Source organism: Vulpes vulpes, unplaced genomic scaffold, assembly GCF_048418805.1.
Source record: "Vulpes vulpes isolate BD-2025 unplaced genomic scaffold, VulVul3 u000000663, whole genome shotgun sequence".
NCBI classification, from domain to species: Eukaryota; Metazoa; Chordata; class Mammalia; order Carnivora; family Canidae; genus Vulpes; species Vulpes vulpes.
The window spans coordinates 364,058-379,356 of NW_027325794.1; the positions used below are offsets into that span (position 1 = coordinate 364,058).

The window sequence follows — 15,299 nt, forward strand, 5'->3', positions numbered from 1 at the left end:
TATATGCCACCAAATTTGATAACCTAGAAGAAATGAATACATTTCTAGAAGCATAAAACCTACCAAGAATGAATCAAAAAGAATAAATAATATGAATAGGCACCAATGTGTTACACATTAATACTCCATAATGAACAGTGGGCACTGGCTCAAATGTCCCATACTGGTTTTTGCCTTTGAGTCATTCTACATGGTGTTCCTTCTGCCTTATAGGGTTTACCACTTCCCAGCAGTGGGTCCTGGGCAAGTTTCTCAGGCTCATTGACCTCAACTATCTCCCATAGAGAATGGGAAACACATTGGTTGTGATGCTTACCTCATAAGGACATCACAAGGATCAGATGATGTGTGAAAGCATTTTACAAACTGCCAAGTCCTCTGCCCATATGAGCTAATAGAATATAAAACAATGGATGCCAAGGAGTTAAGACAGGGAGGGAACTTAGAAGATAGAAATAACTGCTGTGTGGAAATGGTAGACGTGATTTTTGCTCAACATTCTGGCAAGAGAAACTTTATAAAAGTACAAATTAATTAATAGAGCAAATTGGGGTAAGGGATAGGGAAGAAGGTAATTGAGAAGGGGAGGCCTGGATGTGTTTGGATCCTCTGAAGTCTAGAGAGAGGAAAGTGTTTGTTATCCAGCAGACAATTCCTGCAAGCAACCTGGAGCAATTTTTGCCTGACCCAGACAGATTCAAATCTGGCCTGTGCCGTTTTGACATTAAGATTCAGTTTCCTCACCTGTAAAGTGGACATAATAATGGTACCAACCTCAGAGCATTGTGGAGATACTTTAATTCATTTTTTTTGTCACTCAAAAAGATTTCTTAATAATACGGCATTGGACTATAACCAAAATATGAAATAAATATACACAAGTTTATATTGATATAAACAAATGAACAAATAGGGGAGAAAAGGCTAATTTTGCTTTAATAGAATTCCAGATAGGGGCACCTGGCTCAGTGGTTGAATAACTGCCTTTGGCTCAGGTCATGATGCTGGGGTCCTGGGATTGAGTTCTGCATCAGGCTCCCCACGGGGAACTGGCTTCTCCCTCTGCATATGTTTCTGTATCTCTCATGAATGAATAAATAAAATCTTAAAAAATAAAAAATAAAAGAATTCCTAATAATAGACTCCTCACTTCAGGAGGTGAAGGAAAATCCTCCCCACCCCCTACCCCAAAGGTGGGGTAGATTTAGAGCACACTTCTAAACAACAGAGTGTAGAGAGAGGGAAACAGTGACTTGGGGCAGCAGACTGGCACACACAACTTTAACTGAGTGACAAAAGTCAGTGATGAAAGTCAGCAGTAATGCTGTGTGAATCTCATGCACCCCCAACTGAGATGGGATGGAAAGGCACAGAAGCACTTCACCACTGTGGTAGTCTTTCCAAAATTCCATATTCCCAGCCTACTCATGACAGAAATATCAGACACACCCAAATTGAGGCTCCTGCAACAAAGTAGCTGACCATGGGATCCCTGGGTGGCGCAGCGGTTTGGCGCCTGCCTTTGGCCCAGGGCGCGATCCTGGAGACCCGGGATCGAATCCCACGTCGGGCTCCCGGTGCATGGAGCCTGCTTCTCCCTCTGCCTGTCTCTGCCTCTCTCTCTCTCTCTGGGTGTGACTATCATAGATAAATAAAAAAATAATTAAAAAAAAAACACAAAATAGCTGACCAACACATCCCTTCAAAACTGTCTATCGAGGTCACGGAAAACAAGAATGAGAAGCTGTCCCGCACAAGGCTGGTTCAACACTTGTAAAACAATCGATGTGATTCATCATATCAGCAAGAGAAAAACCAAGAACCATATGATCCTCTCATTAGATGCAGAGAAAGCATTTGACAAAATACAGCATCCATTCCTGATCAAAACTCTTCAGAGTGTAGGGATAGGGGAACATTCCTCGACATCTTAAGCGCCATCTACGAAAAGCCCACAGCAAATATCATTCTCAATGGGGAAGCACTGGGAGCCTTTTCCCTAAGATCAGGAACAAGACAGGGATGTCCACTCTCACCACTGCTATTCAACATAGTACTGGAAGTCCTCGCCTCAGCAATCAGACAACAAAAAGACATTAAAGGCATTCAAATTGGCAAAGAAGAAGTCAAACTCTCCCTCTTCGCCGATGACATACTCTACATAGAAAACCCAAAAGCCTCCACCCCAAGATTGCGAGAACTCATACAGCAATTTGGTAGCGTGGCAGGATACAAAATCAATGCCCAGAAATCAATGGCATTTCTATACACTAACAATGAGACTGAAGAAAGAGAAATTAAGGAGTCAATCCCATTTACAACTGCACCCAAAAGCATAAGATACCTAGGAATAAACCTAACCAAAGAGGTAAAGGATCTATACCCTAAAAACGATAGAACACTTCTGAAAGAAATTGAGGAAGACACAAAGAGATGGAAAAATATTCCATGCTCATGGATTGGAAGAATTAATATTGTGAAAATGTCCATGCTACCCAGGGCAATTTACACATTTCATGCAATCCCTATCAAAATACCATGGACTTTCTTCAGAGAGTTGGAACAAACCATCTTAAGATTTGTGTGGAATCAGAAAAGACCCCAAATAGCCAGGGGAATATTAAGAAAGAAAACCATAGCTGGGGGCATCACAATGCAAGATTTCAGGTTGTACTACAAAGCTGTGGTCATCAAGACAGTGTGGTACTGGCACAAAAACAGACCCATAGATCAATGGAACCGAATAGAGAATCCAGAAGTGGACCCTCAACTTTATGGTCAACTAATATTCGACAAAGCAGGAAGACTCTCCCTGGAAAAAAGACAGTCTCTTCAATAAATGGTGCTGGGAAAATTGGACATCCAAATACAGAAGAATCAAACTAGACCATTCTCTGATACCATACACAAAGATGAACTCAAAATGGATGAAAGACCTAAATGTGAGACAAGATTCCATCAAAATCCTAGAGGAGAACACAGGCAACACCATTTTTGAACTTGGCCACAGCAACTTATTGCAAGATACATCCACGAAAGCAAGAGAAACAAAAGCAAAAATGAATTATTGGGACTTCATCAAGATAAGAAGCTTCTGCACAGCAAAAGAAACAGTCCACAAAAGTAAAAGACAACCTACAGAATGGGAAAAGTTATTTGCAAATGACCTCTCAGATAAAGGGCTAGTATCTGAGGTCTATAAAGAGCTTATTAAACTCAACAGCAAAGAAACAATCCAATCATGAAATGGGCAAAAGACATGAACAGAAATCATACAGAGGAAGACATAGATATGACCAACAAGCGCCGCATCACTGGCCATCAGGGAAATATAAAACCAAACCACAATGAGATACCACCTCACACCAGTGAGAATTGGGGAAAAGTCACAAGACAGGAAACAACAAATGTTGGAGAGAATGTGGACAAAGGGGAACCCTCTTACTCCGTCAGTGGGGATGTGAACTGGTGCAGCCACTCTGGAGAACTGTGTGGAGTTTCCTCAAAGAGTTAAAAATAGACCTGCCCTACGACCCAGCAATTGCACTGTTGGGGATTTACCTCAAAGATACAGATGCAGTGAAACGCTGGGACACCTACACCCCAGTGTTTATGGGAGCAACGTCCACAATAGCCAAACTGGGGAAGGAGCTTCGGCGTCCATCAAAAGATGAATGGATAAAGAAACCGTGGTCTGTGTATACTATGGAATATTACTCAGCCTTGAGAAACGACAAAGACCCACCATTTGCTTCGACGTGGATGGACCAGGAGGGTATTATGCTGAGTGAAATAAGTCAATCAGAAAAGGACAAACATTATGTGGTCTCATTCATTTGGGGAATATAAAAAGTAGTGAAAGGGAATAAAGGGAAAAAGAAAAAAAATGAGTGGGAAATATCAGAAAGGGGACAGAACATGAGAGTCTGCTAACTCTGGGAAACGAACAAAGGGTGGTAGAAAGGGAGGTGGGCAGGGGTGGGGGTGACTGGGTGACGGGCAGTGAGGGGGGCACTTGATGGGATGAGCACTGGGTGTTGTTCTATATGTTGGCAAATTTAACACCAATAAAAAATAAAATAAATAAATAAATCATCCTTTTGTTCCAAGGATGGAACACACACACACACACACACACACACACACAAAAGGACAAACATTATATGGTCTCATTAAGTTGGGGAATATGAAAATAGTTAAAGGGCATGAAGGGGAAAGGAGAGAAAATGAGTGGGGAAATATCAGAGAGGGCAAGAGAACATGAGAGACTGCTAACTCTGGGAAACGAAGAAGGGGTGGTGGAAAGGGAGGTGGGTGTGGGGGTTGGGGTGACTGGGTGATGGGACCTGAGGGGGGGCACTTGATGGGATGAACACTGGGTGTTATGCTATATGTTGGCAAATTGAACTCCAATAAAAAGAAATTAAAAAAATAAACAAACGAAACAAAAGAAAAAAAACCAAACAGCAGGTTTCCCTTTTTAATGGCTGAATAATATTCATATATTTTTTCTTTATTCATCTATTTGTTTATGTATAGTATGTTGTTTCCATGTCTTAGCTATTGTAAATAATGCTTCAATAAACATGGAAATACAGAAATCTCTTTCAGAGAGGGATTTTATTTTATTTTGGTTATGTAACCATAGGGTGGTTGCTGGATCATATGGAGTTCTATTTTTAATTTTTTGAGGAACCTCCATCCTCCATATTGCCTTCCATAGTACCCATATTGAATTACATTCCCAACCAACTTGCACAAGGATTCCCTTAACTTCAAATCCTTGCCACCAGCACTTGTTATCACTTATCTTCCTGATAGCCATTCTGACAAGTATGAGGTAACATTCACTGTGATTTTGATTTGCACTTTTGTGATGATCAGTAATGTTAAGGACATTTTCATGTACATATTGGCCATTTGCATATCTTCTTCAGGGAAAACAGTCTATTCAAATCTTTTACCCATTTTAAATCAGATTGTTTTTTGCTGTTGAATTTTCTTATATATTTTAGATGTTAAGTGCTGTTTGCAAATACCGTTTTCCTTGCCATGGGTTGCTTTTCATTTTGTTGTGCAAGAGTATTTTAAGTTGATATTATCTCACTTTTTTTTTGGTTTTATTGCTTATAATTTTGGTGTCATATATAATGCGTCATTGCAAAGACCAATATCAGGGATATTTTTTCCCTGTTTTTTTCTAAAACTCTTACGGTTTTAGGTCTTGATGTAATTGTTAATCACCTGAAACTAACTGGAATTTAAATAAAACCTTTAAGAAAAGATACCCAAAAAACGAAGCTTGTTTTAAGATATATGTTTCAAGAAATTCGTTTAAGGAAAGTGCAAGTGAGGGACGCCTGGGTGGCTCGGCGGTTGAGTGTCTGCCTTCAGCTCAGGGCGTGACCCAGGGTCCCGGAATCGAGTCCCTCATCGGGCTCCCTGCGGGGAGCCTGCTTCTCCCTCTGTCTGTGTCTGTGCCCCTCTCTCTCGCTCTCGAATAAGTAAATGAAATCTTTTTTTAAAAAGGAAAGTGCAAGTGAGAAACACCATTAAATAAATAAATAAATAAATAAATAAATAAATAAATAAATGTTTAATTATGTCAGCACGTTGATGTTATCCATAGTTCTCCACATTTAAATTTTAGCAATATTGTAGCTAATATAAAAGACTAGGTGGGCATATTGCAACTCTACCCCTTAATGGGTGTGTGACCATACAGAAGCTGCTTAATTACTCATGTGCTTCTTTTTCTGTATGAACAAAACATGAAAATAGACATCTACATTCTATACCTTAGTAGGAATGAAATAGCATAGGTAATATTTACATGAAATAACATAGGTGAGAGCCCCTTCCCCTCCCTATACTGATAGTACTTGGCACAAGCAGGTAGTAAGTAATTGATATATTGTTCCCCTTTGTCTTCTTATGCTCTGTGTCAGAAAAAAACATTCATTGAAGAAAAGTTGTGTTGAGAGAAAGGATCTTTTCAGCAGTATGAGTTTTAGGTAAGACTTTTGTTATACTGTTGGAACTGCAATTAGTGGATGAGAAGGGCTCATACGTACTTAGCTAGTACCGGGCCATCTCTACACCATACTACTGTCTTCTCCACACAATTCCATAACTGCCTCAAAAAAGGAAAGGATATGCCAAACTTTTCTCTTGCTATGAAAAAGTTTTTTTTTTTAAGATTTATTTATTTATTCATGATACACATGGGGGCGGGGGCGTGCAGAGACACAGGCAGAGGGAGAAGCAGGCTCCATGCCGGGAGCCCAATGCGGGACCCGATCCCGGAATTCCAGGATCACGCCCTGGGCAAAAGGCAGGCACCAAACTGCTGAGCCACCCAGGGATCCCCTGAAAAAGTTTTAATTGAAAACCAGGATTCTGGGCTGAATACAGCTTCAGCAGATTCCCCATTAAATTAGAAGGGGTTTTTCATTTAAGTCCTAGTGTTGATATGTCACTATGCTCTGTCACTTTGAAAAGCGATAGTGCTTTGTTATCAGCACTGAGCCCTGACAGGCTTTTGATGTAGACTTAGACTAAAATAGATTGCCAGAATGATGAAGGCGCTGCTTACCTTCTAACACCTCCAGGCTGTGGATGTGGGCAAAGGTGCTGACCTATTGCTCTGTCCAGCCCAGTGGGTTTGATCATCTCCAGCTGAATATTTTCACATTTTAGATTGTAAGTTGAAATTGTAGAAGGGTTGATAGGTTTTCAACAGAAGCATGAATGTTACTGATAGCATATGATTTATGCCATCTAGAGACTTAATTTCTTAGGCAAATTGTTAATAATTAATTCTTGCCCTTTAACTTATACATTCTATTTAGAAAGTCTTTAAAGAAAGAAAACCGTACTTGGTGAGTTATAGAGGAAGTTGGCCTGCCAAAAAACATAGTCATTCCTTGAATTAAACACCATGTGCCAACCTTCTGCCAAGCACTGAGTTAGGTGTTGCAAACAGAAAGACAATTAAGAGTACCCGTCCTCAAGCAGAGAGATATATACAGAGGTAGATACTTATAAAATAATGCAGCAAGTGAAATATTATGCATAGAATATTACTGAAGCACAAAAAGCAATTATCTTGATATCTCTTAGGAAACAGGTAACAGAAATAGTGCATGTGTAACCAGTATCCTTGTTCCTAATGACCAGATCAGCACATTCAATGTATAGCTGAATGTTTAGATTGATATGACATTACCTTTCTTGGCTAGGAACAAGATTTCTCTTAGGAGAGGCTGAACATGCATATTCAAATAGAGTTTGCTATCAGAAAAGTGGAAAGGTTTTTGAGGGCTCAGAATTAGTATTTCTTCTTACATTTGCCACCCCACCCCCAGACACGCACACAGTTTAACTCTCTGTACACCATAGTGTCCCATGCCTTTCTGCTGTTGGCCATATAGAAAATAAATACTTTTTGAAAAAGCTTTGCTCTATAACATTTCCAGGCTCCTTCATGTGGGCTCACTTTTCTACTCAGCATGTTTCTCTACATTAAACTCTGGTAGATATGATAAGCAAGTAGCTAAAGAGCATTTAAAAGAGTTTACACTGTGAATGGAAAAATACAGATTTTACTGCCTTTGTTGCCTTTTAAAACTAAACCTCTTCTTGAATGTATTTGTATAGGATTTTCATAGCCCTCCCCTCTGGAGCAATGTTTTAGCAATGCTGCTCTGAGTTTTAATCACTGGATATTTGTTTTTTTCTTCCACACTAATTTCAAATCACAAACTAACATTCAAATTGAAAACAGTAATAGGTTTACAGTCTTTCAATTTACTTTTAACTTCATGCTATCTAAAAAAAAAAAAAAAAAACTTCATGCTATCTTTTCAGAGCATCTGATCAAGTTTAACACCATTGGATAGTTTAAAACTCAGTTTGCAGTAATCCACAGCCCTCAGAAATATTTGACTTCTACCTAAAAGTAAATAAAGGTAAAAAGTCTCTACATCTTCAATAAAAGTTTTCAAAAATGAATCAGCCACATGTTTTGAGTCCCATCTCTGTGAGCAAATTTCCAGAATAAATCATTTCTGGGCTTGGCTGAATTCCAGAGCACTGCAGGTCTCAGTCCAGAGGGCTGCATATATATGCAGATTGGCCATTCAAAGTTAAGGAAATACCTGCTTTCTATATTTATAGATGCTGCCACTTATATTTTGCATTTTATATGATCATTTCCTTGTCTACCTTAAACTATTAAGTTCATGAGTATGGGAATCTCTTCATTGTATTTCCAGCCATAGCTCACTCAGTACCTAGACCAACAGTAGGCACTCAAGGAATACCTGCTAAATCGCCAAATCCCGTGTTTAGGACTGTGAGTGAATAATGGGAACAGAGTTGTACTCAGATGTTAAAGATGACTTCGTATATATTGATCCCTAGATATATGAAGTCAAAAATAACAACAATAAGGAGGGCTTAGATAACTAAAAGTGTTCCTAGAGTAGTATAGCAAATAGGTTCCAGGGAGCTTCATGGACGCTTTCCCCTACCTCACTTATTAACTGGCATTAAGGTAGGAATGTATAGCACAATGCTTCCTTTAAGCAACAAACTTTCAGAAGTATTGCTCCAAGACACAACTCACATAGCAAATAAAGTATAATGTCTTAGAATGGTCTTTAGGACCTGAATTTCTAATTGAGATCTTGTTTTAACATTTTCCTAACTCACACACACACACACACACACACAAACAGGGCATATGCAATATATACTTCTGTGTGTGTAGGTATATATATAAGAAATAGCAATGCTATCTATATACAATTGATACATATACTAATATATATGAGTAACTATATATTTATACATTATATAAGTAACATGTTTGTAATATTTAAATATTACATATGTGATATCTATGTAATACAAACTTATTTATTATAGAAGTCATAACTAAGTTATTAAGCTGTTATCCCTTTTGACAATAAATATCATCTCTCTTGGTCTTACTTACTCTCTATTTCCCAGTTGGGCTTTTAGGCATTTGATGGTGAGAGAATGAGTTAATTTTACCTCTCTAAACAAAGCCAACTGGGAAATGGCTTGGATGCCACCATGGAGGTAATAGAAGATGCCCAATTTTGGTAAATAAAAAACATGTGACTAGATGTCTCCTCATTATTTCAATATTGTATAAATAATACTCTTAAAAATATCAAACAGATCATAAGAATATCTTATAATATTTCAACTCCAATTTTATAGAGAAACACAAACTGTAGCTGTCAGAATGATCCTCTTTCCTAAGCAAAACAACTAACGTAGCAACAAGGTGTATGAGGAGATCAGCAATTTATAAAAGGACTACCTTTTGCTTCTAGTTTTAAATTCTTCACTGGGTCAAACTGTGACTTCATGGCTACTTATTTAATGTGTGTTTGTGTGCATAGGTCTGTGTTTTCTTTCCAGTTATGTTGCCAGTTTATTCAGCAATTTTACCATTTTGACAAAGCTTATGGATTTAAGACGTTTTATAGCAGAATTATTTATTATGAACAAAGTTTCATCTTAATAAAGATGTACTTGTATGGACAAGTACATTTTAATTTTTTCAAGATACATTAATGAAAAAATATTCTGGATCTGTTTTCATTCTTTCTTTTATTCTACACTCCTTCCCCACAAAAAAGTATGCACATATACATAATTATTTTTTACATAATTATTAAGACAAAATTAATATGATTCAGTCAGAGTTCAGGTATGACATTTGTTAATTCATATGGCTAGTGCTCGAAAGGAAATATTATTTATATAAAGGTAGTCTTATAGGGCTAAGCAACAAAAGAAAACCGAATTGAATATGGCAAATAACATGGAATTAAGTACTGTTTCAAGCGTAATTTTTTTTTAAATGTGGTCATTCTGCACTGTTATTCATTCTGTTCAAAGAAAAAGCAACCTTGAGTAATGTATTTTTAAAATCAGCAACTTAATTAGAGGAAAATTTTTAAACAGGCAAAACAAAACAAAACACCCAGAGTATGAAAATCAAAACAGGAAATTATGTTACAATAAGAGGTAATCAAATCATTCCTTTAAGAAGCGTAGAGGCGGCGGCCAAATGGCAGCGCCTGAGGAGCCGGATATAACCCAGGAGCAGACAGAGAAACTGCTGCAGTTTCAGGATCTAACTGGCATAGCAACTATGGATCAATGCTGCCATCCCTTGGAACAGCATTACTGGGACATAGAGGCTGCTGTACAGGACCGATTGAATGAACAAGAGGGTGTGCCAGATGTTTTCAACCCACCTCCATCCTGACCCCTGCAAGTTAATACAGTTGAGCACAGGCTCTACAGTTAGGCTATTGCAAGACCACAGCCAAGGGGGCTGCCTGGATGGGGTTATTACTTAATAATGCTTCCATTCCGATTTACCTACACAATACTTGATATATTTAGGTTTGCCCCTCGCAGCTGGGTCACTGACCCCGTTGGGGACATTGTTTCATTTATGCTCTCTTTTGAAGAGAAATATGGGAGGGCACACCCTGCCTTCCACCAGGGAACGTACAGCCAGGCACTTAACGATGCCAAGCGGGAGCTTTGGTTGCTTTTGGTTTGTCTTCATGGAGATGATCCCCAGGACTCCGATGAGTTCTGTTGCAACACACTCTGGGCCCTGAAGTTATTTCCCTAATAAACACTAGGATGCTTCGCTGGGCATGCTCCGCAAATAAACCTGAGGGATATAGGGTCTTGCAGGGTTTAGGAGGGAACACCTATCCATTCCTGGCCTTGATTATGCTGAAGGATCAGAGAACGACTGCAGTGGGACCCGATGACCTTATTAACCAGCTGACATGTATCATGGATGCAAACCAGACTTACCTCGTGTCAGAACGCCTTGAAAGGGAAGAACGAAATCAGACCCAGGTCCTGCGACAACAGAAAGACGAGGCCTATCTGGCCTCTCTCAGGGCTGACCAGGAGAAGGAAAGGAAGACACGGGAGGAGCCAGAGCTGAAGGGGCGCAAGGAGGAGGAGGAGGTGCAACAGCAAAAGTTGGCAGAGGAGAGAGGTGCGCGGAATCTACAAGAGGAAAAGGAGGGGAAGCTGGAGTATCTGCCCCCAGAGCCTTCCCCTGATGACCCTGAAAGTGTCAAGATCATTTTCAAATTAGCCAATGATTCTCGAGTAGAGAGATGATTCCACTTTTCGCAGTCTCTAACAGTAATCCATGACTACTTCTTCTCCTTGAAAGAAAGCCCTGAAAAGTTTCAGATTGAAGCCAACTTTCCCCGGCGGGTGCTGCCTTGCATCCCTTCAGAGGAGTGGCCCAACACCCCCACACTTCAGGAGGCCAGACTTAGCCACACAGAAGTTCTCTGTTCAGGACCTGAAAGATGAATGACATTTTTCTTCCCTCTCCCCTCCTAATCCCTAAAAGAAATGGAGAAACAAACAAACAAACAAAAACCGAGAGAGAAATTCATATTATTATTATAATACAATATTTTTTTTTAAGATTGCTGTATCCTAAGGGAGGATCAGAAACCATGCAGCCCAAAAGAGTCACCACCTGTGTGTGTGTGTGCGAAGGTCAGCAGTGAACGTTCCCACTGGCAAGCCCACCCTTCCCTACTGCCTCTGCACCACACACCTTCCAAAGAAAGGTCGAAGGACTTCGACCCAGTCATTGTCCCAACTGGGGAAGGGGACATTCCCACTAGTTCTCATTCATCCTTGCTTTTATGAAAAATAAAAGTGGAAAAAAACATCTATCAACCAGCTACTACTGCAGCATCTCCTGACGACTTGCTTCTCCCACCACCAGAGAAGAGGCACAGAAGAGAGATGTTCCTTGAACTTCCCACATTTTATGAATAACTTCTAAATGTTTTTTGTTGCTTTGTAATGACCAAAGGAATGAGACTGACAATGTTGTGCCCCTAAGTAATAAGCAGGTCAGCACAAGGTGGGTGCAGCCCAAAATAGTCAGTCCTGCTCTGCTTGTCCAGGGGTAGGGGGTTTTGTTAAATTTCCTGAGTCCCACAACATAGCTGGGTTTTTTTTTTTAACTTTATTTGATAAAGAGCCAATTCTTAAGCCCATGAATTCATGCTCTGGGCTCCTTAGCCCACAAGAGTGTAATAAAGGTGACCTGGGCTGGTTTGTGCTTATTTTTGCCATTGTCCCTCTCACATTCCTAGAGAGGTTGTTCTTTTTTGTCCAACTCTTGCTGTCCTTTCTTACCATCTATGCGCCTCGCTTGGAGTATTGGGAGAAATCTGGAGTTCATTGCCCCACAAAGTCTCTGTACAGATATCCCCATATATGCAGTGTGAACTCTGTGTATACTCATTAACTGCAGTTGTCCCTTGGAATCTGTACTAGATGGTTACTATGCAATCTGAACCAAAGGATAGCAGCTCTTCATTCCTCTTCTGATGTGTACGTGCTCTTCCTGCCCAGCCCCGAGTGTTCCTGAATTGCCAATCTTGGTGCCTTATCAAAGGACTAGCAGGGTCAATGGTAGAACCAGCAGAACCCCATGATGGTGCCCTGCCTGTATCAGTGGGAGAAGTGGGTGGTGGTGGTGGTGGTGGTGGTTCAAGGATAGAACTAGAAACCTTGAAGGGAGCCAAGACAGAACTCCAGGTGTGTGTAAACTGCTGGAAGGTACAGTTAGTTTCTGATATAGCCACCTGCTGGAGGCAGGTTTTAATCCTCTCCCTCTATTGCTGTTTTGAGGTAATAGGGGTTTTTTAACCTCTGGATGGATGTCCCTTCTTTGGTTGAGTTTATGGTAATGGGTACATGGGTCATGCCATGTATTATTAACAGATGTCAGCATGAGCTGGCAAATATTCCAAAGTGTTCTATAGCTAGACTGGTGCAGACTTGTAACACAGCAACCTACTGAAGTAACTGGAGCCTAGCATGCTTTGAGGCCAGGCTTCATATCAAGATAAAACATAACGTGGTAGATTTGCAGTCTCCAAAGGCTTTCTCTCTTGCTTCCCTAAAATCTAAGGGCAACTCTTTCTCTTTTAGGTAGCAGTGATGTACGTGGCTTCTCCTCTGCATCCCACAGTGGTTGGGGTAAACATGGGTAAGGGACAGAATAAGGAACCTCACAAGGCACCACCTAGGGAGCCCGGGAATTACCCAGTGGTCTTGGCACAGATGTCTAAAACACCATCTCTAGGAAAATTTAATTTAATTCTGCTCCTCACTGCCTATTATTCCATTTTGTTTACTGCTGCCTCAAGGCCGGATGAGTGGGAAGTCACTGTCTATTGGCATGAAAGGTAACTGGAATGGATACCAGGATAAAGCATGTTCTCTATTCAGCCTTATGTGAAGTCTGCTTCATGCTTACAACCATGCAAAGAGGAATTTTCCCACATAACTTTGAGTCTCCCTCCCTGTCAAACTCATAGCTATTTCCCCGGCAGTACACAGAAGGGCAGGATATTAAGGGCCTCCTCTAGGTTGGGTATTGTTTTGGGTGTTTTGCCCACACATCTTTGGGAAGTTGTAAAACTTTTTCCTTAATTCAGTCTGCATCTTATTCTACAACGTGCACGTTATGTCTCTTGGCCTTTCAATACTTGTTCAGGGAAGGAGGTCAGATGCCAGACTGTTAAGAAAAAGTGTATGTCGGTACGGTTCTTGGGATGGCCTACCCATTTACTTTAGGTTTCAGGAAGTTTTATCTGAAGCACATGTTCCTTCCTAGTCCATGTGGAAACAAGCCTGCTTTGCTCAGACCCCATTCCTGTCTCCTTACCGTAGGGCTGCTGCATAGGTGTCATCTCCCTTCCTCCTCCAGGAAGGATGCACATTTTGTCACTTAAAGCCAGTACAATCTGTTACTCCCAAGGACCTCGGAACTCCATGGGACCTGCAAGGGAGAAAATACTGAGAAGCCGATGATCTGCAAGGATTCGCTCATTTCCAGATCACCTCCGGGTTGTTTCAGCTGTTTATCAAACAGCAAGCCATCAGCCTAAAAAAAAAAAAAAAACACTTGTTTCAAGTTCTCTTCTGCATCCCAAAACTGACGTTGTAAATTCAACTGAATGACATGGGAAATGACCAAGCAAAGACACCCAGTTGGAGTCCGTTGAATTTCTGCAGTTAGTGGGGCATTTCTGGTCTTTTCTTCCACTTCTGCAGAATTTCCTGCAGCAAATACTTCTTTTGTCCTTGCTTGCCTCCACTGTGATGTTTGGATAAAAAATGATCAGAGAATATCTCTTAAAAAATAATAAGGAACCTAGAATCTTCAGCTGAGCAGTCATTATGAAAATTGCTAATGGTGCCAAGGCCAAGGAAAGAGTTTCAGAAAATGACTGTGGGAGGAAAGAGTGATAACCCCCAGAATGCAAAATCAGGGGAGTATTACCTGGTGCTTGAACAAGGAGCTCCACTTTGCAACTGTTTCCTTTTTTTTTTTTTTTTTTTTTAGGACTTGTGAGGAATGCAGCAAACAGGAAATCCCTCCACAAAAGATACAGTGTCCCAACTTGGTACTGCGCCTGAATAGTTTACGTGATAATTTACTGAAGAAATCTAGTGTACTTTAAATTTTTTTCATAAAAGTTCCCATTGTGTTGTAGGTTAACATTAAATGTTTTATACAAAAAAATCATTTTTAATCATTAATGATTAAATCATTCTGGTAAAAGATTAATATCAATGTAGTATGAATAAGCCCATTATAAATAGCATGTTGTCTGAAAATGGAAAGAAGAGTTTAGATACATGAACCTGAAAGTCATCACTAGAAACCATTAAGATACCTAGAATTTTCATCTGAATTCACTCATTCTTAATTGATCATTTATCTATCACCAGTAGGTTGGACTTTTGTGGGGTTTGGGATAAAAAAAGAAAAAAGAAAAAAAAACAAACTCTCCTTAAGTAACTTTCATTCAATCAAGAGAAAGAAAAAATATAAACAGGTAATAGCAACATTCTCTATCTGTATACAAAATGCTTATAGATGCTACTTATTTATTATATGCCCATGTCAGAATTTGTTTTTTTTTAATTTTTTTTAATTTTTATTTATTTATGATAGTCACACACAGAGAGAGAGAGAGGCAGAGACATAGGCAGAGGGAGAAGCAGGCTCCATGCACCGGGAGCCCGACGTGGGATTCGATCCTGGGTCTCCAGGATTGCGCCCTGGGTCTAAGGAAGGCGCTAAACCACTGCGCCACCCAGGGTTCCCCCATGTCAGAATTTGTATACATAAACCAAGTCAGGGATGCTGGCCACCTCTTTGAAGTTTTTCA

The 15,299-nt window shown here is 40.1% G+C and overlaps 1 protein-coding gene and 1 pseudogene across 1 annotated transcript in view; both read left to right on the top strand.

The window, feature by feature from the left end:
• LOC140597413 (FAS-associated factor 2 pseudogene) overlaps positions 1-12,163 on the top strand; it is a 62,147-nt pseudogene extending 49,984 nt beyond the window's left edge.
• The window catches only part of LOC140597410 (piwi-like protein 1), a 130,872-nt gene that overhangs the window by 77,846 nt on the left and 37,727 nt on the right, over positions 1-15,299 (top strand). The gene's annotated exons all lie outside the window — the stretch shown is intronic.